This window comes from Falco cherrug, chromosome 1 (assembly GCF_023634085.1).
Source record: "Falco cherrug isolate bFalChe1 chromosome 1, bFalChe1.pri, whole genome shotgun sequence".
In the NCBI taxonomy this organism is placed as follows: domain Eukaryota; kingdom Metazoa; phylum Chordata; class Aves; order Falconiformes; family Falconidae; genus Falco; species Falco cherrug.
Window position 1 is genome coordinate 51400522 of NC_073697.1, and position 24855 is coordinate 51425376.

The 24855-nt window shown below is 38.9% G+C and overlaps 1 protein-coding gene across 2 annotated transcripts in view; it reads left to right on the plus strand.

Moving 5' to 3' along the window:
* Positions 1–24855, plus strand: part of PPP2R2C (protein phosphatase 2 regulatory subunit Bgamma) — a 207549-nt gene that overhangs the window by 35385 nt on the left and 147309 nt on the right. The window lies entirely within an intron of this gene.

Here is a 24855-nt window from a genome sequence, read left to right on the forward strand (position 1 = left end):
CTGAGCAATCGGTTTTACTAAGCCATGGCAAAATGAGAAAAGTAATAACAATCAAATGAGCAAAAAGCCCAACCAGAGGTTAGGAATGAATTTAAAAGCGGTGAGGAATATTTTTTTTTCAATTTTTTTTTTCATTAGAATCAAATCCTAAATGGATTCGTCTGGAAAGTAAACTCCCTTTAATATTGAGAGATTAGTTGTTGAGTTCTGAGTGAAAAAAGACATATTCATAGCTCTTATACACCTCTTAAGAACTGATTCAGTCTTCTTTAAAGCAAATAGGATATATTTCATTAACTTCAAGTAGTGTTGAATCAGTCCTTTAGTACTGTTTTTTAGTCACTGGGGAAACAAACCTGCTTTCTATTAGGTACAGCATTTTCCTTAATGGGCCTCTGCTGACAAAATCCTTGCAACTACTGACAACTTGCTTTTCCTGCCATCTATGTATAAGGAAAGGTATTAACTGACTTCTTGCTTTTTACTCATTGCCTATATAATGTACAATAAAATGTGTTCTGAGTTTGAGGCATGTCTTAGGGCATCAGGAGTTTGGAGTCAGGGAAAGCAGTATTTTATGGTGCTTTTTGTGCTGGAGCATGATATTGGTGGGTTTTTTCCCCTCAATTCATTAATTTTGTATAGATAATAGCACTTGCATGTTTCTTTATTTGTAAGTAACCTGTTATTAATGTCTGGGTGTGCTTTGATCTTGCTTGTGTGAAAGGAAGGAATATATAGAAAGGGGTATGGTCTTGCCTTGAGCTTCTAGCTGATCCTGAGCTAAGAATGCAGCAGGAGCTGTAGTTAGGAGACAGTGCTAGTAAATAAAAAGGACCAGGATTTATGCTTTGGCTCTAAAGCCAAGAAACTTCAAAGATTTGTATCCATACAGCTAAACTCTTACTCTCCAGAGCAAAGTTGGATGGACTAGTATGATCCCTGGCCTATGCTATCCCCAAACCATTTTGGGGCACTATGCAGGAGAGAACCAGCTGACAAAGACAAAAAACCAGCCAGGGAGCTGTAGTAACAGCTTACCAGTACAGAAATTGCATGCCAGCACCCAGACCCATGCTCTTACTTTAGCTTAGCAGTTTAGACACAGCCACAGTGTCTCCATGGTGCCAGTTTAGCTCAACCCCACGCTTTGCTCGCTTGATGTGATAATGTAGCTCCTGCACTTCCTTTTGAAGTAGTTCCCTTCAAGAGAAATCTCAGGCACAGCAAGCAGTACAGTGTATTCAAGGTCTGCTCTAGGCAGTGCAGATGTGGACCATGCCAAAGTTTGACTGTGCTTCAGCACCATCCCAGCAGTACTTGCATCTTTGTATGTCCTAGCCTGCCCTAATTCTCTAATTCTGGAGTGGTGCAACACAAGTTTCTCAGCATTTCAAGCACCTTGAACTGAACCCCCCCCCCCCCCCCAAACAAAATAACAGTCATTATGTCTCAGGGGTACTGTATCTATGCAACGTGAACGTGAATTTAGCTTACCTGAAAGGTGCTAGTCCACAGCAAAGTGGATGTGAACCAGCCCACTTTAACTGGAGTAGACACAAGGCTGTCTCTGTTTACTGGTACACAGACATGATAGAGATGTACTGCTGATCATGTCATATTTCTGTATGATATTTCTTGTTAAGAGCCAGTGGGTGTTCCAAACGTGGCTGTTTCTTACCAAAGATGCAATATGCTAATGTTCAGACCTAAAAGCCCTAACTGATCTTGCATTTAAAGAGCACAACATTAAACGCTGAGATACCTTAATTAAAAAGCGTTTAATTTCAGAAAATACCCCCTGATTTTCTGTTTTCTCATTAAAATGTGTATAATTACAAGTTTGGCTAAAATTGCTCATGCAGAAGTATTCCTATACACTATTGAAAATGCCCGGACTGAGAATGCTTTGTGGATCTTCTTGCCATGGGGCAGGACATCAATAGTTTTCATATGCTCAAGAACAATTGGATACATTCATGGAAGGAGGATCGAGCAGAGACTGAAATCCCAAAGCTGTATTCTCAGGTAGTCCCTGACCTACAAACTGCTGGAGCTGAGGACCCTGCTGCCCCTGTTCTTTATTTTCCTCCTGAGGCTGCTGTTCCTGTTCCCTTGGAGCATGTATGGCTGATTTTATGCTCTTATTTGCAGTATCAGATCTGCTCTTGCAAGTGTTGGATTTTCAGTCGTCTTCATGCTCAAACATATTCAATATCATTTTAGTAAAGGGAGTAAGAGCTGTTTAGAAAAGAAACTGCTGTAAATCCAGAGTAAATTCTGAATGTGCATCTTGTTGATGTCCTTTACAGAGCTGGAAACTTTGTCATATCACAGCAGTATTATGTAAGAGAATGGTAGTGCATAAGTGTTGCTGTAAAACATGCAAATATTGTATCCTTGTCCCTTAGGGCTGAGCTTCTGAAAGACACAAACAGAAGATGACTGTGGAATGAGAATGTCACATATACAAAAAGAAGCATGTTAAAGAATTCGCACAGTTTGGTTATATGCAAGTGATAGTCTAGGTCTTCCCTTATTTTTGAATGTTTTTTAAATCAAAGTAGCGGTAAGGAATTTTTGTAATGTTAGTTTATACATCTGATATATTGGCAATTAAAACAGAGGGTGTGTGTCTAGAACTGAGTAAGTTGGGAGGAAGCAGGAAGGGGAAGGGGCCAGCACAAGAAGCTAGAGGAGTCCTGTTTTTCCATCCAGAACAGCAAGGACAGCCCATAGCTGTCACCATACACGTGCTAGCTTTCTATATGATACCAGTAATAGGGATATTAATTTTGGCTTCTAATTGCAATTGATAATCAGTTTCACAATATTTTTTTTTTATTTTACCTTCAGTCATAATTACAAGAAAATTAAGAATTGTGGCTAAACTTTGTTTTTTAACTTGTGCTGCATCATATAGATCAGGGGTCCTCAAACTTTTTAACCAGGGGGCCAGCGCGCGGATGCAGTGGCAGGCAGTCATCTGTGGCTGCTTGGTTTCCCCCCCCCAACCCCCGGCAGGGGGGTGTCTGTAAACACCGGGGGCCGGACTGAGGACCCTGGGGGGCCGTATCCAGCCCACGGGCCGTAGTTTGAGGACCCCTGGTATAGATGGTGAAAGCCACTTCTTTGTGCCTTACTGAGCATATTGCAACTCTAGAAGGAAATGGCATTTCAGTTACATTTGTGGGTTTAAGTATAAACTACTTTGGCTTATAGATTTAAATTGATCCTGGCAGCTCCTTACCTTTCTGTTACTGAAATTTTATGAATGTAAGTTACTGATTTTCTGCTTAAATGATTTTCTGCTTAAAAGTCAGAGGCTTGTTGGTGTATCGCCTTGTGCTTTAGTAATACTCTGGTGATATGGATTACTGATTTTGTATTTTTGAACACATTTGCTGAACATTTTTCTATTCCTTGTATGGTAGTTATTTGCTTAATGCAGTATTGTTTTTGCAGTTGCTAAACTCATCCTTTCATAATGCCTATTGATTTTAAAGTGATGCTTCTGCTTTTTTTACAGTTTTAGTGACCTGATTGTATCTCTTGAGTATTGCTGTGGTAATAACTTCTATTTTCTTTATCTGCTGTATATATTAAATTTAGTCTGTACTGGTTTTAGTTATAACAAAAAGAACTAGAACAGAAGCACTGACCTATTTGTATTGTGTTAGATAATATACATCTTCAGTATAAAGTAAGGTGCATCTTCAAAGTGGGTCATGTCCTGAAATCCTGACTAAAGTTTACTTGTAGTTCAGCATTTTTAAAAAAATTAGAGACAAAAGGCTCACTAATACAATGTGAAAGTGAGAAATTCACCTGGAACTGTATTTTCAGTTCACAAATTGTATAAAAATATTTTTAAAGTCATGACAGTTAATTGAGAGTCTGTTCTTCATGTTTCGTCCCTAAAACTTTTGCATTTCCAAGTCATTTTATTAGCTATTATTTAGCTGATGAGACATAAGTCAACTCCCACATCTGTGCATATAGTAAAGAACTCAGATTTTTCTACAATATTGGGTGATATCCAATTACATGTGGATCTGTATATGTCTAGCTTAAATGTGACTTTAAGATAACATTCCATATAGTGTTTAATATCAATGATGCTATTCAATTGATTTCTCCATAAACATCCAAAAGCATAGCTGATTTTAAACAAGAATTAATACCTTTAGAGGTACAATTTTGTATTTTAAAGGTACTAAGTTCCCTTTAGATGTACAATTCTGTATTTTAAAGGTACTAAGCTCATTAAAGATGCTATATAAACAGTATTAGTAAGGTCGGTGTCCTGTCTATCCTCACAATATTCATTTACATTTTATCTTTTTTTATTATTAGGTTCTGCACCTTTTTTTCCTTTAAAATTTCTTCATGCAAAGGGCATTCCTGAGATTAGTAACTGCAGAGCCTGGCCTCTAGGCTATGAGTTCCTAGACTCGCTGTGAAACCTAGAGGCAGCCAAGCACAATTCTTAAACTGGTGCTTGCATTAAGAAGGAAAAGTAACTTTTGAATTCTTCTGTTTAGCAGTTAACGTTCTATAGCTGTGCAGGCATGTCATAAAAAAGCTGTGTCATGGTTTGCTCTGGATTCTTTTTCATTCTTTCAGTTACCAGTGGGAACTGTAAATACAGGTTCAAATGTGTTACTGTGTTGGTTACAAAATCTAAATTTATCTTGTGTTCTTCACTTTTTACTGGAATACCCAAGTAATCTTATTAAAAGTCAGGTTTCCATTGTGTGTGCTTATTCTAAATGTTTGGAAAATGTTAGACACATTCAACTGTTCCTTCTCCAACTTTTAAAAAAATATTAAAATATTTTTTTAAATATTTTTTCATTATTGTATATCTTTTACATTATTATATGTTCATATTATATTATTACCTATTTTCTTCAATATAGATCTTTGTATAATCACTAGTATCAGGAAACAGAGTTGAAAGTTATGAATGCTAGATTTGAGATAATTTATTTATGTGGTAAAGATCAACTGCTTCTTTAGATGGCCCGATGTCTTAATGGCAAATATAAAAGAATATTTAGGAGACCTTTTATTGCACATTTGTGTTGTCTATTTTTAGCATAATTTTTCAGACTTATTGTTAGTTTCTATAGAAATACAGTGCAACTCTACTAGAATTTATTTTCTGTCTTTCATTATAGATTATGATTTGGTGCTTAAAAAGACACTGGAATAAGTTCTTTCATTTATGTACTGGATATTCTCTTCTAACATATGTAATGTAGCTGAATTGCACACAGATTGTGTTTCGCAGTTTGTCGTAGTTTTAGTTTATTTTTTTTAGGGGGAGTAAAATTACAAATTTTACATCTTATAATGTATAATAATTTTTTAAAATTATAACAAGAAGTCATAATAAGAAGCTATGCCATTCTTGCAGGTTTTTTCCATCCTTGGCTCTCTTCATGGGCTGAGGGTGTGCCCAGAAAAACACCTGAACTTTAGAAATGTGGGGTTAGTGCCAAGTGTGCTAAAGCAGATGCTCATTTGTACAAGAAGAGAGCAAGAAGGGCCCCAGTCTTGCATAATCTAATGCATACAAAAGTGCGTATAAAATCAGCCTGCTTCAAGAAGGAGTCCTTTGTGAAATCAATGAAGGTCCTTGTGAAATAAGGAATGGGATTAGTCCATGGTGTGGAGCCTTGGTTTGTTCGTATGATGCTTTGCATTACTAGAAAATGGCTAAAAGCCTGTGTGCAGAATGTTGGAAAAATCTGGTGTAAAAAGTAGGACAAAACACTCATCAACTTTGTGTAATTACAATTGCTCTGTTGTGGTACAGTTCTAAAATACACTTGGTTGTAGAATATTTTATTCTTACTGAAAATTAAAGTGATTAATTTTTTTTTTGATAAACCAAATAATTAGGGCTATTTCCCACATGCAGAGTGTTCAGAGCAAGGTCAGTTTTCATTGTAATTAATTGTGTGTTTGATTACAGTTCACAACTATTGACTGATGAAATTTTTATGACAGTCTTGTTAGATAGGAAATACTCCTCTTGGAACAGTACTTCAAAATTTGAACTTGGAGCCTTTAAACTGTTTGATCTGGAGACCTGTAATAACTTTATGAGGCTGCAGAACTTAAGACAAACCTATTGGGCAACACAGAGATCAGTGACAGCACTTCAGGTGAGGAAATGACCAAATCAACCAACTTTTCCTGGGGACCTATGGCTTTTGGTGAAACTGTCTTACAACAGTTTCTTCAATGTGCTTCGCACCAGTGAAGGGCTTCATACTGCTTTTCCTTATCAGCTGTGATGTGATTAAATTGATGCCCTGAATGAAAACCTAATTTGCACATATTTTTGCTTGGACAGTATTTCCCCTTACTGTTCTGTGGATGGGCTCTTGGAAGCCAGTTCCGTTGATGAGGCTCTTACCTCAACAAAGGAAAATCCTACTAAGAAGAAAATTGATTGGTCTGGTCCTGATGCTGGCTTTGGCAGCTGTCAGTGAGAAGCTGATGCATATGGAGAGGAGTAGAGAAAAGAGAAGCTGTTATGAAAATTAACATAATAAGATAATATGAGAATAAGATAACTTATGAATATAAGCTAGTAGAAATTTCAGAATGTCTTTGACAAGTAGTAATATAAAACTTCAGACACTACACATTGTGCAACACAGAAGTGTGCCAAAAGATACTGGACATTCTGTGTAACAGTTGTTATCTTCAGAATCCACTGGATGAAGATAACCAGCTGAATGTGCAGTTTTGGATCCCCATGCGTAGCTTTCGATGATGTAAAAACCCGTGGAAATAATTGCAAATGTAATTTACCATTCAAAGGCAGATCAATTACATTCATTTTCTATATGATGAGAAAGGGTAGCAGTAGCAGTTGGCTGCTAATTATGAATAAAGACATAGCATTTTTTAACCTTACAGTCTTCAATTTTGAGTGTTTATTTTAGGGATTAAGCTGGAAAAGCTTTGGAAGCAAGCCAAGTGTCAGTGGTGTTACTATTTTAGACTTTATCAGAGCATCCAGTCCAAAGGATGGAGCTGAGTCTTCCTGCACTGCTAAAGCAAATCCAGATAGTTTCTTAGGTTTTGCCGATCTACCTATTCCCTTGTTGTACTCTTTTTTGACTATACAGAAAAATTTCAATGGAAAACTTCCCTGCTGCCTGCCCTATTGACTGCGCTATCAGAAGGAAGAGATGTCATAATCCTGTTAGCTTTAGTTTTGGGATTTATGTGATTTTTAACATTAGCAGCCTATGGTTTAATTGTCTTGTAAATTGCGTTTGTGAGAAGACATTATCCCCTGATCCTGCAAAGTGGGGAATAATGATCTGAAGTGTGGGGCCTGTGAAAGGTACAATTCAGTATGAAGAGTGAATAAAAATTTTATGATGCTTATGATGATATGCACTAATCCATAATATCTAGGTGTTACTGGAGAATAAAAATAAAGAAGCAAAGCCAGAGTGAAATTCAATAACCAAGTTTCTAAATTCTGAGGAAATGTTAATATTTTAAAATGGCAATATTTGTATTGGGGTTGGACTACATGACCTTTAAAGGTCCCTTCCAACCCAAACCATTATATGGTTGTATGACTGGTGTTTGAAATAATGCTCATTGAGTGTGGTTCCCCGCCCCCCCCCCCAGTATAATTTTTAATTAACAGATATACAAGCCATTTGATACTGTAAAATTGGTCTCTCTTATTTTGGTACAGTGTAAGTAATTAATGATTCATCTGTTCTTATAGCTAGCCAATTTATATTTTATGTTGCCAGATGGTTTATGGTATGTCAAAGACACAGAGAAAGGTATCATGGGTCTACTACATTAAAAATACAGTTTTTATCTCTTGTTATATAGGTAAAAACTAATCAGAAAGTGGAATTATGACCTTGCATTACTGAGGATATTATGAAAACTGCATGTTTTTAAAATTATGACAGATAGCAAGTAAGCAAGAAAAGACAAAAGTACTTAGTGGTTGCTTTTCCACGAATGAGTGGAGCTTTCTGTAACTGGAAATGGAGCATTAAGTTGCCAATGAGATTTTTACCAGCCCCCTTAACTGGATTGTCAATGTCATACGTTGGAGGTAGTTATATTGCTGGGTGTTCTCTTTAATTTTATCATTTTTACTGTGTCGGCTTTTATTATCATTAACAACTAGGCTCACAGACCCAATTGTGTCCCAGCAGGATTTCAGATTATTCCTCAAATTACTGCAATTTGTCATGATGTCAGTGTTTTTTAACCTATAACCCTAGGTTACATACAGAGTCTGCAGAGTCTGGATTTCACATGCCACAGATTCAATTTATATTGTATGTAAACAGTTACAGTGCTTCACAAACAAGCAAAAGACAGCCAAAGTCAAAACTAAGGGTCGAAGACTAGCTTGTGGTGAATCCATTCTTAATTGGATTTTCTTTTCCAGATAGGATATAGGCAATGCAATAGTATTGGCTCTTTATCATAAAATGAAGGAGTGAGTTAGACTGTTGTTAAGGGCAGCAGCTCTACAGTTGGGGGCAGCAACAGAATTATAGAAGAATCATTGTTACAACTAGTATTTCTAATTAAATGTGACTTAAAAGTTTTCAAGAGTTTTAATGGTATTATAAGAGAGAAACAAGCAAAATGATCTTGAAGCTGAAAGTGTGTTCTAGTTCAGGGACACCTAAAGCTGGGGAAGAGAAGGCAGGAGGGTGACTGTTCATCCTTTGGTAGCTCATGTGACTTGCCCAGGTGCCCTCGATGGTGGTGGGAATGGGTGGCCTGAAAGCCCTGAATCAGCCCTGCCACCTATGGTGGTGTCGTGGTTTAAGCCCAGCCAGCAACTAAGCAAGCCCCACACAGCCACTCACTCCCTCCCCCTGTGATGGGATGGGGGAGAGAATTGGAAGAATAAAAATGAGAAAACTTACGGGTTGAGATAAAGACAGTTTAAGGGATAAAGCAAAAGCTGCACACGCAAGCAAAGCAAAACAAAGAATTCATTCACCACTTCCCATGGGCAGGCAGGTGTTCAGCCATCTCCAGGAGAGCAGGGCTCCATCATGCTTGGGAAGACAAACACCATCGCTCCGAATGTCCCCCACTTCTTTCTTCTTCCCCCAGCTTTATCTGCTGAGCATGATGTCCCATGGTATGGAATATCCCTTTGGCTAGTTGAGGTCAGCTGTCATGGCTGTGTCCCCTCCCAGTTTCTTGTGCCTCTCCAGCCTTCTCGCTGGCAGGGCCTGAGAAGCTCAAAATTCCTTGACTTAGTATAAATGTTACTTAGCATCAATACAGCTATACAATACGGTATATTATCAACTTTCTTCTCACACCAAATCCAAAAGGCAGCACTGCACCAGCTACTAAGAAGAAAATTAACTCTATCCCAGCTGAAACCAGGACAGATGGCCAGAGCTATCTTACAGAACACAATGGTGCTGGTGCTTACCCACATGGACAAGCTGTAGGACAGTTCAGCTGCCAAGTGGAGGCCAAGACAAATTTACCATCTTCACAAATTGTGTGTGGTGGTGAAGTGACTGAGGGGGAATAAGATTGTTAAATGTAATGTATTCTTTTGCCCTCTATTTATTCCTTTGTTCCTATTTCAAATACTGCAACCATATGTTGACCTGATCTTTTAATATTTGAACTTTGCCTATAACAATGCAATCTTACAGAATCACAGAGTGGTTGAGGTTGGAAGGGACCTCTGGATGTCATCTGGTCACTCCTGCTCAAGCAGGGCTATCTAGAGCTGGTTACTCAGGTCAACCATGTCCAGATGATTTTTGAATATCTCTAGGGATGGCTACTCCACATCCTCCCTGAGCAACCTGTGACAGTGCTCAGTCACTTTCACAGTAAAAAAGTGTTTCCTGATGTTCAGAGGAAACCTTCTTTGTTCCAGTTTGTGCCTGCTGGCTCTGGTCCTGTCACTGGACACCACAGAAAAGAGCCTGGTTCCATCTTCTTTGCACCCTCCCTTCAGGTATTTATATATACTGGTAAGATCTTCCTGAGCCTTCTCTTCTCTAGTGTGAGCGGTCTCAGCTCTCTCAGCCTTTCCTCACAGGAGAGATGTTCCAGCACCCTGATCATCTTTGTGAAGTGCAAATATTTTTTTTCTCAGGATACAGAATCATTGTAGTGAATACTGTGTCATGCAAAAAAGCTATTCCTGGCAGGAAAAAAAAAAAAAAAAAAAGCAGTCTTTCAGAAGTTTCAGATTTAGGAGACCTGGCTATGGAAAATCACTTGTATTAAAGTAAAATCTTAGTAAATCCTTGTTATGGTGAGTGCCCTGTGGTCAGGGGTTGTGCTGCCAAAGTGAGGGTGGAGTTGAGCTCAGGAGACACCCAGTAAATAGAAATCATAGGTTTTAGATTCTTGGCATGTTAGACCTTTTATCAAATTATTTTGGTGTAGTGTTGCAAGAAGAAAAAAATAGTTTTCTGGGAAGCCTTGACTAGAACAGTATAAATTGAAAATTGTTTTATTATGAAAAATCTCTATAGTTAAAAATAGTTGTTTTAGTGAAATTCAGAGGCTGAACGTGGCTGCTGTGCAAAATGACATGGATGGATTGGCAAAAATCTGGTGCATTGGCTTCCAGACCTCCATTTCTGGGGGCTGTAGCTGTTGCTAAGAAATGAAAGGCTCTGCCTCCTTGGGATTGCGAGAGCCCTTCTCCATTCAGCCTTCAAGCTCAAACGCCACTTCAGCCTAGCAAAAAAAGACCGATGAGACTGCAGTTCTGAAGTGTTATCTTATAAATGTGAAGTAGAGATTAAACCTCTGTGTTCTCAGGCTCTCCATCACTGTAAGCAAGTAGCCAGTGAATGCCATGCCTCTAGAAAGGGATTTGGTTAGCCACGCTGGTATTAAAGGACTTCAATTAAGCTTTCAGATTAAATGGCTTTTGTGGTTTTTGTTTTACTTACAAATATATGTAGATAGATTGATACTTTACTGTACTTTCTTTGAAATGATATTCATGTGTTTTCTGATGAACTTGAAATGCTCACACTGATCAGTTACATCAGAGCAAATGAAAGGTAAATATTCCTGGTTTGTTACAGATAAATTGAATAATTAAGATTCTGCTCTTAATTACTGTCCAAGGAGTCACAGAAGTTCTAAGTGTGCTACCAAGTAAGCCTTGAAATTCTTAAAATAGAACTATGCAAAATGCATACTGCCAGAGGTCTGCCACATGTTATTTGAAAAAATCTTTTAGACTAATTGCATCTGGTTAAAATTTTAAAAGTACTTACCTGATGTGAAGATTTATGGTTAGATCCTAGACAGGGCTTAGGTGTATGCTTAAATACAAATGTGAAAAATACGAATACATGTAATCAAGCTCATTGGCTGCCTATTTGTGGAAATGGCTAAACTTACTAGGCTGTTCCTATTGCTCCACTGAGTTTCTGAAAGTAAGTCAGGAATTATCCTGGAACCTCAAGCCAGGCTTAGAGTCTTTCTTGCTTGCATACATTTAGCCCAACAAAAAATGCAACTGTATTTCTTTTTTATTAAGTTTTTGACACTCTGTTATTTTGAGTTAGCTTCTATGGAGGAGGTGTGCAAAATATTTTCTGGCAAGGAGGAAGACTAGTTATACAAGAAAGTAAAGATTTTTAACATTTTATACAGGTTGGCAGTATTTACATACAAAGCAGAACAATAACAGGTAAGAATCAGTGGTACTTAGCTATGCGATAATTCGAACAAGTAAGGATCACAGGCAAGCTCAGCAGTCAGACTGTGAGGTAGGTAATGATAAGAATGGCAGTGGGTGTGTTGATGGAGGAATTCTATAACTAAAGAGATTACATAAATGACAGTAGATACGGGGAACAGCCTACAGTCAGCATGTGTAATTTTGTGGTTGTGCTATGTAGAGGAATGAAGCTGGCTTAATTAATATTGATAATATACAGCTGTGGGCTGGCTTCAGGGGTGGTGGGTTGGCTGATGTAGATAAGGTGCAGCTGTGGCTGGTTCTGTTAAGAGGTTGGGCAGCCAAGGAAGAGAGAGCAGCTGAGGAAGAGAGAGAAAGAAGAAGCAGAGAGAAAAGTGAGTGAGCATGTGTGCCCTGGGTAAGGAGGGACAAGGAGAAGTCAGCAGAGGGATTGGCATGAAGAGTATGTTGGTATGAGATGGTAAAAGACCTTGTTTCAGCTGGCTAGTTTGGAGAGTGCTGCGACAGTGGTAGACACTTTTACCGCTGGATGCTTGAGCTCTCCTAACGCCTAAGGTATGTAAGACCCCTCTTCTCTGCCCTTGCAGCCCACACTTGTGGTATGGTGGATCAAAGAACATCCCTCCTGGTGTGTCAAGGTTGTTCAGAGTAGTCACCTCTACAATGGTTTTCTGCTGCTGGGGTCTGCATAGTTGATCCTCTTCTGCTGTGCCCACCTTGTTGACTTTTGAGTTTTCCTTTATCCGCTCAAAAATGCCATGACCCACAACTTACTTCCCTGATTTCCCAGACTGCTCACTTCTTGTTTTACTGCTTCTGTTCCAGTCCTCAGATCACTGGTCAATGTGCCCTTAGGCACAACGTCTCATAGATGGTCTTCCTCATCCCTCCCCGGGGAGCTGTTCCTTGAAGCTTTGAGATGTCATTCTCTTTTCTTTGATTTATAATTGTCTGAAGCATATAATTACTGCTTTACTTTTTCCATGCTCTGGTCTTTTCATTGTGCTGGCTCAGCAGTTCATTAGTTGAAATTAGTTCATTCTGTTACAGACTATAGATATTTTAAGGCCTAGCATTTATGCTTGTTCAGCAACTGTTAGTCCCTGTCTAGCTGTAAGTAAGGTTAAATATAGTTTTGCAGAGTTTAGCAAAAATTGTAGCGTTAAGCTGCCACACTTCCCTTTCTGTTTTGTTGAAGCGGTTAGTGACATGCCAGGGCTTGGTTTTGCTTAGCAGACCTTTCTTTTCCAACAGTGAGTTATGCTGGGGCCTTTTGGCCTGTGTTGGGTGAGGTCTCCTGTTCCTCCTTTGCCAAGTTGAATTTCCTTTTACACACAGTTGCATGTAGCTGTGGTTCCAAATCCTACTTGGATGACTGTTTCTCTTATGTGCATAAAGGAACTGCAAGTGTGAAAACTCAACTGATGTTAAGTTTGGCTCAAAAAGCCCAAAATTTCCTTGCTATGTTGAGTGTCTCGAACACTAAGACACAGTTTTGGGTTCCTTTTAGTTGGGATCTTTTCTGGTTCCACAAATACTGCATTTTTTGTTGGCATCTGGTGCAACTTCAGCAGGAGGTAGGGTAAATGTCCATACCCAAATTTTTCTTCTCTTGAACTAAAATGAAATTATATTGAGTTTCCCATGCAGGTTATCAACCACTATTATATAATAAGGTATGACTTTCTCCCATTTTTTCCCCAGGAATATTTAGTTACACAAACTGTTTAGGACTATATTCATATTCAAGCTTTAGATCTTTTGTCAGAAAGCATGTCTCCTTTGTGATCTTATCTGAGATGTCTAAACTCTAGAAAGGAACTTACGTACCTTTGTGTTTAGTGTGTCAGGGTGTTGACTGTAGGGAGCTCCCTACTCGGGCTCTGCCCGAGTTCGCAGTTTCTGTAGTGGATAGGCTGAGTGCTTCACTCCATGTTTCAAGATTCTCCTTGTGGTCAGGTGCCTCTGCTGTTTTCATTGCAACACTTAATTTGTAGGTGCATAGTTCTTTATTACATTGCAATATCAATTAATAACTTTCTAGTTATACTTTCCCTTGTAAGTATAGTTCAAAACTAGTGATGTGTTTTCTTTTTATTTAATTTGCATTTACTATGTCTTGAGCCAGAATAAAAATGACTTGTTTTGATGTTTGTGCTCCCATTCCTTTCAACTTATTCCTACAGGAGTCTCTCAGTCATTGTTTACATTGTAGTTCTCTGTTTCCAATGCCAAATCACCTCTGTGATTTGTTCTTTTTTTCTGAATTTTGATTCCTGCTGTTGGAGTGAAGGTCGACAGAAGTGGAACACATTTAAGTGCATTTGCTGTTTACTGCAGTGCAGTATGGGGTTTTGTACTCCTCAAAATGTAGGGTTTAGCATGTCATGCAAACTTCTATTTTCATTGGCTGCTAGCATGCTTTCTACATTTCTGCTTACAAATTACTTTGTTTCCTCACACCTTTGAATACTTAGGTGTTAGGCATTTTTTTTCTTTTCTAGTACCTTGAGTTTATTTTTAGCTTTTGTTTTATCAAGTGAGTATTATTTCAGAGATTGCAACTCTTTGAGCAGGTGCAGCATTTTTTACTGTACTTTAGATGCTACAGTAATTTAAATACTTGGATGATCTGGGGAGAGGGCTAACAGCAACATCATTGTTTGTATTGATGCAATTTGGTTTTTGAGATTTCCTCTTTCTGGAGGCTGTACTAACAATACTGCAGTAAATTTTGTGTAGAAGAAAACATTTAGCCCTATCATTTTCTAGAACAGCTTTTTTGTTCTGCAGCAGCTCCTTCTCACTGGCCCAGGATAGCTGGGGTCTGCAGTTGCTTGTGAATTGCTGGAGTTGCATGTGTCCTTAGTTACTGCAGGAAAAGAAATGTGTAACTACTCTGTGGTGTAAGGTAATGCTGGAGAAAAAGCTGTTAGCACCATGCCTATCTGAATTAATTAAACACATTGGTGGCAGGAAGGAGTCAAGATGAATGTCCTGTCATATGCCATTTCTTTTCAGTCTTGTAAAAAGCATAGTTTTTTGGGCTAAGTTCCCTTCAAAGCTGTCATCTTCATATGATTGTGTGTAGAATGCAAAGACAGTAATAAACGATCCCATATGTTGATTTTGTTTAATAGACTTGCCACGTGCAGGAAGTGTTGCTGAATTATTATTTCCTGAAATATTTTGACTTCTGAATTAGTAAAAATTTAGGATAAATGACTGTGGTTTACTTTTTAATGTGAAAGTGAACACAATCTGCTAATTTGTTTTGACTTTTAATTATTTGCTTGACTTTCAGAAATGTTTTAGAGGTGTTAAAAATTCTTAGGCAGCTTTTGATATTTTATGACAGTCATAGTATTTAGAAGATTTTTTTCTGTTTCCTTTCTTGATCTTATGCAGAGAGTTTGTTTCTTTGTACCTGCTTTGATGTCTCTTAACTTGATTCTTTTTCTGTTGAAATTGTTCAAGCTCCACCTTTCTAAGATTTCTATATCTTACCAGCTTAATCCTTTCAAATGGCTGATTTTTGAAAGCTTTTTTACAAAGTTCTTTCCTTTCCCAGTGTTTTGACTATGTAGTAGCCTCACCACACAGGTGTTGCATCAGGAAACTCCTTAAATGTGTGCTTCAGTCCATTGCTGTTCAGAAATGATGTATGGAACCTTTAGCATGGGTTTGAATACTCTTCTCACTTGGTTACCTCCCTCTTCCCGATTCCTTTCTTGCTCAAATATGCACACAAGTATGTCTTCAAAGTCTGTCAGTATCTGTGTTCCTGCTCTAAATTCCTTTTTCAGGCCACTGTCTGATCTGTATTTTATAGCATCATTTCACTGGATTGTCCAGTGCTTCCAAGTGACAATTTCATAATTATTTCATGCTATGTGCATATTTGCAGGTTTTCTGTTTGTCCCTTTTCAGGCTTTCCTGCCTCGGCAGGCTTCATGTCCCACTCCAGAGCCTGATATCTACGAAGTTATTTAGGATGTGGGTCATCTTGTCTTAGAGTATGAGGTTAGTTTTGTAATTGCTGTCTTGCCTGTCTGTGGAGAGATAGGTCTTGCCTGGAAACCATTTCTGACAGTGTGCTGGATGAAGTGCCAAGGCGACAGCATGCAGTTCAGCTCCTGAGGCTCTGCTGTTGTGACAGTGCCCATCAGCAACCTCTAGTGCTGTGTGCTTGGGTGCCTGTGATCCATTCCTCATGAACAGCCACTGAAACCTCTCCCCTTCGTGATTTCCAGCCCTTTCCAGCAGAATTGTAGCTGCAGGTTCATAATTTTTTAGTAGTGTGGCTAGATTTCCTGCTTTTTGTGCATGTAAAAGGATGTCATAACAATCTTAGTTTGAATAAACTGCAAGCATTGTGATTTTATAGGTTTACATTTTATAGGCATACATTTAAAATGTTTTTCTCCCCTGTACAACAGTAGACCGTGGTAGTGAGTTGCTGATGTTGTAGGGTAATTCAGGGGATGCTATCATAGGTATCACTTGAGAGAGAGTGTCACATATGCAACAGATGATGGTAACAAGGTACGTGGTGCCTCATATACTGGGTATGAGGCAGCATGCAGGTGATGCTATAAGCATTTGAATTAATTAACAACTGTATAACATCTGTAAAACTAAACTAAATTTGCAAAACGTGTAGTATGCTTTCTCCAGCATGTAATGGAATGATACCAAACCCAACATAAAATTTCTTGTTTAGAATATATTTATATTTGTATTTCAATTTGAGAAACTTGAAGCAGTGTAATCTCTGTTAAAGTAAAGGCTAAGTTGGAAGCATTTTTTTCAACACTTGTCCCCAATCCTGCCTTCCTCCTCAGGCTCAGTTTTTTGTGCCTGGCTCTCTTGATGGCAGTGACAGGCCCTGTCAGTGATAGGTTTTCTATGTGGACTCATCTTGAATCCTTCTTCTAGGAGGCTGCAGTTCCTACATTGTCTTTCTCTGTGACGCTGTTTGTGCAGTGGAGTAAATAATCTGTTTCGTGTTTTTTGACACAGCAGCTTGTTTCAGGAACAGATGAGCTTTATTAGCTAGGGAACAGTGTCCCTTAAGTATCTGCATTGCTCAGGGGGCCTGTGTCAGTCTGCGTTTGATGATTGTAGTAGGAAAGACAGTGTTTATGCCCATGTAATTTCTGGGGTAAATAGGCAAGATACTGGAAGAGTGAAAAAGAGCACAAGGAAGGTAAATGACCTGGCTAAAGCCTCACAGGTGGAATTAGTGCTTGGTTTTTGATTCACCATTCTGTGCTCTTTCCCTTGGTCCACTGTTTGCATTCCTGTTGCAGTCACTCAATAGGCTTAATCTCCAAATTACTAAGTTCTGGGAAAACTTCCAGCTTCTCCTTTTGGCATTTTGCCTGTTCTTTCTGCTTTTCCTTCCCCTATCATTTTGCAATCTTGCTTTCCATCTCTTTAGCTAAACCTAGATCCTGCTGGAATCTGTTATGGTATTCTGAAATTTGCCAAATGAAAACTTGCCCCTAGAGTGTGTTGAACTCGCTGTTGACCAGAATTTCTTTGTGCTATTGTTAATTGGTTCCTTGTGCTCATTAGCTGATAGGTTGCAGGATTTGGTTTAGATGCGATTTTAAACCACTAAAAGATGGGGCAAAGATGCTGTCAGTGTCTCTAATGCAGTGTTTCGGTGCCATCCAAAGTTATGAGCTCACAGGATCTGGGCCCTTCTGCACTTTTCCCCATTGCCAAATGCTACCGTGACTTCTGCCTGGTAGCTCCAGCAATTCAGCTGTGGGTTTGGTCTGACCAGACCCAAGCCAATAGATGGGAAACTGTTTCTTTCCAATTTTTTCCTTTCTCCAAAGGGAACATGTGAAAGCAGTGCCCATTGTAGGGTTGTCAGATGGCGGGTTATCGTGTCATTATGGAGCTAGGGGAGGGCCGTGGCATGTGCAGCTGCCACGGTAGGGTCCGAAACCTACAGCTTCTCAGCTGAAGTGATACGGTGGCCCTAGAGAGCAGCTTGTATCACAGGGGGACACCCTGGAGGCACAGGGATGTCAGAGCTCAGGGTGTCTGTTCTGCCTCAGGGGTACTTCTTGCAGGAGCCATTATGTCCAGATATCCCAGCTGTATTCTCTCAGTTCTGGAAAAGATCATTCATTTAGGCCCAGAGCTCTCCATATCGGTTAGCTCCACCACTATCACCAGCACACCATAAAGAAGAGCAAAACTGCTGGTTTATGTGTGAAAAGCTACGAGCATGGTGTGGATTCAGTTCATCCCATGCTGCGGCTTTCTGCAGACCTTTAAGTGCCACTGCCTGTGCTTAGGATCCTTATGCAATGTTCATTGGAACATATAGGGTGAAAGATGTTGAAGGAAGTTGACTTCTGTAACTTAAATTACTTGATAATTTTTAATTGCTTTATTTCTAAAATTGCCAGGTGCTGTGAGGTATTAGTTTTATTCTGTGTCTAGAGTATGTAGGCTAAAAATAAGCTACTTCTTATGAGGAGGTGTTATTTTTAGGTTTAACAGAGCAAAAGGTAGCAAAGAAACTTTGTCTTTGTGAATAATAGAGTATCTTCCAATTGTGATGGCAGCCGTTAGCCCAGCAATTTTGAAAAAACTACATCATAATTACTACATATTAAATTGAATATTTAGTATTAACTGAAGAGTGTGCATTGAAATATAAATTAAATGCTATAATTGTAAAGATTCTCAATTACTGCTGAGATGTTATTTACTTTTTATGAGAATCATGATTGATATGATTTTTATTTTATTAGTTTTTATGTTAATTTTCGGCACTATTTGTTTAGCTGTCAAAGAATCAAAAGTGGATTTGCATGGCAGTGCTGTATATTATATTTGGCTATTCAACAAATGTAAAGAGGGCTGTTCAGAAATGTATGGGAATACAGGTTTTAAGAATTTGCCTTAAAAATAATCAGAGTTATTTATGATACACTTGTTGCTGTCCGAAGCTATTAGATTAATTCCTTTGCAAGTAGGCATCATGTAATGAGATGTGCTTGAATGTGTTCAAAGCAAGCAATAGTGGAAAGATGTTTGTACCATTGCTGCCTTGTTCACTTGTGGGATAACTTCTCTCCAAGGCATACAGCTCATGCTGAGATCTCTGCCATCAGGGCTGGACAGTTTCTGAGATCGAACTTGTTTAAAGTTAGCTCAGGTATTTCTGCTGCAATTTGCAGCGTAGATCTTGTCTCAAATGTGGGGGAGGGTATGATCCAGAGTGAATGTTCATTCTGGATAGAAATACTAAAAGAGGACTAGATAGCAGAGAAAAAATACTGTATTAAAGTTAGCATTCTCAAATAGTGAGAAGTAGAACTACTCAAATCCAAGGGAGTGGATTTGCTGTCTTATCCCTGGCTTAGAGCTCTGAGTCCTTTCTCTGTCATGCTGAGTAGGGTTGGAGGAAGGCTAGGGGAGTAGCTTTTTATCACATTATAATTTCTTGGCACTTTATCCTTTTAAATAAAAGGTAGCCGATGAGCTCCAGTATTTCTAAACAGGGAGATGACTGTTCTATAGAATCTTATTTTCCTGGACATTATGAATAAATAACTAAACACCAAAGCTAAATAGTTGATGGCCAAACTGGAGAAGTCAATGGCTTAGTGTTTTACATCTCTGTACATGAACTAGATATGCATAAAGGGAGAAAACATTTGCCTCGTAGATATCCTCATTTGAGCAAATTCAATAGCAATGGAACATAACTGTAAAGTATTAGCTAAGTAGTTTGTTGTATTTTTTCTATAGCTGACTAATTGTATGTGTTATCTTATTCCATTTCAACATGAGAAGAGAAACTTTACAGTTTTACACAGTTTGCAGATGTTAGGATGTGGTTAGAAGCAAATTCTGTCAAAGTGCTTAAAAACCTCCACTGATTTCACAAACATTAATTTAAGGTAATATTTTAAAATAATCTGCTTTTGACCCAATTTGTGTAACTTCTAAGGATTTTATTTTTTTTACAATCACAGTGCTTTAAATATCTTGCTCTTCAAAAATAATTAATTCAGAGTTCTGTGCCAGTTCAAAATACAGTTCCATTTCGTTTAAAGCCATTGTGTTCTACTAAATGAAGTACGGAATGATCAGTATATGGAAAGTTTTGTTAGACAAAGAAAATACTTAAGTATTCAACCACTATTTCTTTCAATTGCAGTTCAAGCTTAATTGTTCTAAGTCAGATACAGTGATGAATTTGAGGGTAGTAAAACAGAGACTTAGAGCATCATCAGGTGCTCCATTTCAGATATTGAGAATTTAAATTATTAAAGGATTTGCTCTATGTGTCTGACAAAATAAATATAAGCTTTTTGGGAGAATGTGTTTGAGAGAAGAAAAATGTTCTGCAGGGGCAAAGCAGGTTGGCTGTGCGTTCAACTGGTGTTTATAAATAGGATCACTCGGGAATCCACAGGACCTTCTGACACCTGATTCCTCCCTCTCCACATGCTGCAGATCTTCCTGGTGGAAATGCAACAAGCAAACTGATCAACAGTCATCCAGCCGAAGAGTTGTTCTTACCATCTGCAATTCCTTACCACTAAGGCTACACTGTTACCAAAGCTTACACTCTCAATTCCATTTGTATCTTTGCTAGTTTGAATACTTTCCTCAGGGTACTGGCTGCCTCCTGCTACAGTTTCTGGCTCCTGCCTCTTTTCTTTCTCTACTTTGGCCTTTTACCAGTTCTTCTCCCCCAAACTCCGAGAAAGTGAAATACAAGTTTCTTCCCCTACTGAAATCAACTTCTCTGCCTAGCAGGTTTTTCTCCTCCTGGCAGAGATGCAGTTTTTGTTTGCTGTGCTCCTTTTAACTCTATTCTTGCTGACATCCACACTCTATATTGGCATCTGTGTCATGGCTGTCCTTGGCTTTTACCTCCCTTCTTACCTCTCACTCTCCACTGACACTGAACATCTTGCTCTTTAGAATACATTTTAATGTGCTTACCAAAGATGTGTTTTCCATCTTTGTGGAGGAGTAAAGGAAGAAAAGGCCCTTGACCTGCTAGCCAGTCTTCCTCCTTTTACCTCCAGGTAAACTCTTACCTTGTTATGCAGTTATTTTTCAGCCTCTTGAATTCAGGTTTTGTTTATCGCTGCTCTCCACGAAGTCTCTAATGACCTGCTTTTGAAGAAAGCTCAGAGCCAGGACTCCATCCTCATTACTGACTGGCTTTTTACTTAAATGTCTCTGCTGATAGCACGTGCATTTTTTTTATAGTTTGCTTGTAAACTCTTTAGGGCACTCTTTTTATTTCTGTGTTTGTACAGTAATTAGCTCAATTCGTGGGTTGTTTCATGAGTAGGACTATATGAACTACTGTGAATCGGCAAATAACTAAAATGTTTTTGATCAAAGGTTCCTTTCCCCCTACCTTCCCCCTGGATATTTGACCAGACCAAATTATGTAGGTTATCAGTAGGACTGATAATAAGTAGCATTTTAAAATGGCACAGCTAGTTATCTGCAAACATTGTCTCACAAATCTGCATTGCACTACAGATTCAGAGCAGTATTTTGCTAGTATTCCTCATTTGAACTGACCTACTTCAGTCAGTGGGCTACTAATATTTGCCACACAGTAAGGATTCGGCTCATAATCCTGGGGAAAGCATTTATATGCACACGGGGAGTGTTGTCTAGTGTTTTTCTTAAAGGCTTCCTCCCTATGAGATTTTTTTAACTTAGAAGCGGGAAGAACAAGATAAGCGTGATCTGACCCAGATGTGATGCCTGAGGAAGTTGCCTGTGAACCTGTATAATTGCAATGGTGAGAGGAGAAAATTATTTATGGATGGGCGTTATTATTTTGACTTCACAAAAAGAAGTCCACCTGGCTCCTAGAAAAAATGAAAACACCTTGAACTTCTTAAATTATACCTAGCAAGTAAGGAGAGGAGGCTCAAAATGATAGACCGTAGAAATCATAAAGTTTCAGCTGATTGAGGACAAATCAGGGGCAATGATTGCTGTGTTTATGTGGAAGGGAAGGAACATTCTCTCATGCACTGTAGAAAATGCAGACACCCTGGTCACAGAAATGTTGAGGCATCTACAAAATGATTTGTGGTATTTTTTCACAGACTGCAGGGTGTGAAGAAAAAACCACTTTTTTTAGACATGTCATTCCCATAATTTGTTATCTATTTATTTTCAATAATTTTCTGTATAATTTTTTTTTTGGAAAGCATCCTGGTTTTGGCTGGGACAGAGTTGATTTTCTTCTTAGTAGCTGGTGCAGTGCTGTGTTCTGGATTTGGTGTGAGAACAATGTTGATAGCACACTGATGTTTTCAGATGTTGCTAGGTCGAGGACTTTTCAGCTTCTCGGGCCCTGCCAGTGAGAGGGCTGAATGGGTACAAGAAGTCTGGAGGGGACACGGCCAGGACAGCTGACCCAAACCAGCCAAAGGGATATTCCATAACATGGGATGGCATGCTTGGTATATAAACTGGGGGAGTTAGCTGGGGTTGGCCGATTGCTGCTCGGGGACTGGCTGGGCATCCGTCAGCAGGTGGTGAGCAGTTGTATTGTGCATCATTTGTTTTCTTTTTTTCCCTTCCTTTTGGATTTTATTCCTCTCCCCTTTCCCTCCTTTTCATTATAACTGTTATTGTTGTTATTGTTCTTTCATTTTTATTTCAATTATTAAATTGTTCTTATCTCAACTCTTAGATTCCTTTCCAATTCTCCCCATCCCTCTGGGTGAGGGGGGAGTGGGTGAGCAGCTGCTTGGCACTTAATTAGCAGCCAAGATTAAACCATGACAGTTCTTTTTGGCACCCAGAACAGGGCACAAAGGGTAGATCTAATGACAGGTCTGATCAGACCTGGTTGACGGCAACAGAAAGAGAACACATGTTCGTTTTCCATATATTAGTAGATATAAATTATTCCTGTACATTTTTACTCAAGCAAAACAGCTGACTTTTGGGATCAAATGCCCTGCAAGGTGACATTTCTTCCTTCTTCAGCAGTCATCATAGCAATGGGAGGAAGCTTCAGGGTTACCTCCACAGAGGAATCTACACTCTAATGCTGTGTATCTGACTTTGGTTGCCTGAATGAGAAAATTAAGCATCCAGTATACAAAATGGAGAAAGAGAGGTTTCTGGTTCAGATGCTCTTAATTACCCTCCAAAATCTACACTGAATATATAGAGAGCTTGGGTTCCTCTAGGTGATTTTTCTAAGACCAAATAGTTTGACCATCTCCTGCACAGATGCTGAAGTGCCTTCTTGACCCAGACTGGTCTAACCATGGTGTTAAATGGTTGAGTGTAAACCTGCCATTTGTTCTACTCTTTGCCACTGAATTCAGTGGAGTTGGGACTTGATGTGCAGTGTGTATTGCTCAGAGACACTTTTGTCTTGGGAAGAACAAATCCAAGATGACAAAATAATGTGGCAGGGAAGGGCAAAATAAACCAGCTCCACCACATAGTTTGGGGTAGTTTTAGACAAAATAAGTGTCAATATTTGCAAGGCCTCCTTCCTTATTTCATTCAAATTTTAGGTATATTTTCTCATTAATTGTATTTACAGGTTCTCACAGTTACTTTCTGAACTGTAGCTAGTACTGTCATTGAGTATTTATGCTGTATTTGCTTCCAATAAACAGGTAGAAAATTCAGAATAATAAACTTCAGGATGCTTGTTTGAGGACATCACTTTGTACCTGAGGCTTCAGCTATGTACCAGGCCATGCATGTCTATATCCATAAGGAGAACATTGCTGATCGTGAGGCAGCAGATCCTGGTTTGTTTGGTGTTGCTGCTGGCATGCTTGCCCTCTGAACTGAGGAAGGGAATTGGTTTTGTGCATAGCCTTGTAAAGCGGACAATGCCAGTATGTAAGCAGACTGGATATCCTGAAGCTGAAAGGCTTTGGTACACGAATAAGCAGGGGCAAAGGCAGCAAATGTCTGAAGGGGATAGGGCAAGCACTGGAGAGCTGTGCTACCACCACAGTATTGACTGGTGCTCTCAATGCACAAGTAATATTTTTAGTATTGTCACATGCAAAAGCTGCATATAAATAAAATGTGTCTTTTACAGGTGCAAGTATTGAGTAACTTATTTTACTTTCCACCTTCTCAAACGTGAAGATTTTATATTTGTCAGGTTAAAGATGCTTTGTTTTATTTTGCTTTATCAATGAGTAAGGGAAGAGGGTCATTCCATTGCTTTTTCTCTTTTTCTCACAACCTTACTTTATCTTGAAATTAGATGTTTATCCCTGGTCAGGTTTTTACATAGTTATCTACTTCTTGCAAAGTCATGTGCCTGTTTTATAGTAATAGTAGGGTACTTGAATTTACACTCGAGCCATATATCCAAGCTTCATTAAAAAGAAATAAACCCCAAAAGACTGCAAGATTCATGCAGGTTTACACAAAATGCTGTAGTAATGCTAACAACTGAATTACGTTTTCTGTATTCAATTCCAGGGCCTAAACCACAGGACTGTCCTCTCCTCTGAATTGGTTTTGCGATTGCTTACTCTCTTTTCATGCTGTAGTGGTGTTTTCAGTACACAGCCATTTGTTTTCTATTCAAATTTCTAAACTTCAGCGGTGCTTACACCTTTCCATAATACATTCTTTCTGCAGCAAACAGTTCATAGTTTCATGAACAGATGCTGAAAGCTTAAGGAAACTGCTTGTCTGTTCAGTTGAAAGAATTTTGCTGTAATATAAGTGATTAAACACTTGGGCTAAAGGACAAGCTTTATTTTATAATGCAAGTGAGTAATTTTCCTCTTCTACTTGTCTTCCTATATCTGAGTATACGGACTTCAACATGGCTTTTCCAAGGTGATGGGGTGATGCAGTGAATGAAGGTAGCAGGTCTTGAGACCCCATGACCTGCAAGCATTCCCTTTGTCCAGCTTTCCCTTCCTGTATGAGGGAAGACACAGATTTTTCTGGCCCTCAATTTTTTCATGCTTTGTAACAGGTCTTTTATTTACAGAACTGGGAAAAATGAAAGATGAATAGCAGTTATTTTATTTTACTTTTTCTGAATGGTTGCCTTGCCTCAGACGATTCCAGTTGCATAGGCAGATATTTGGCGATTTCAG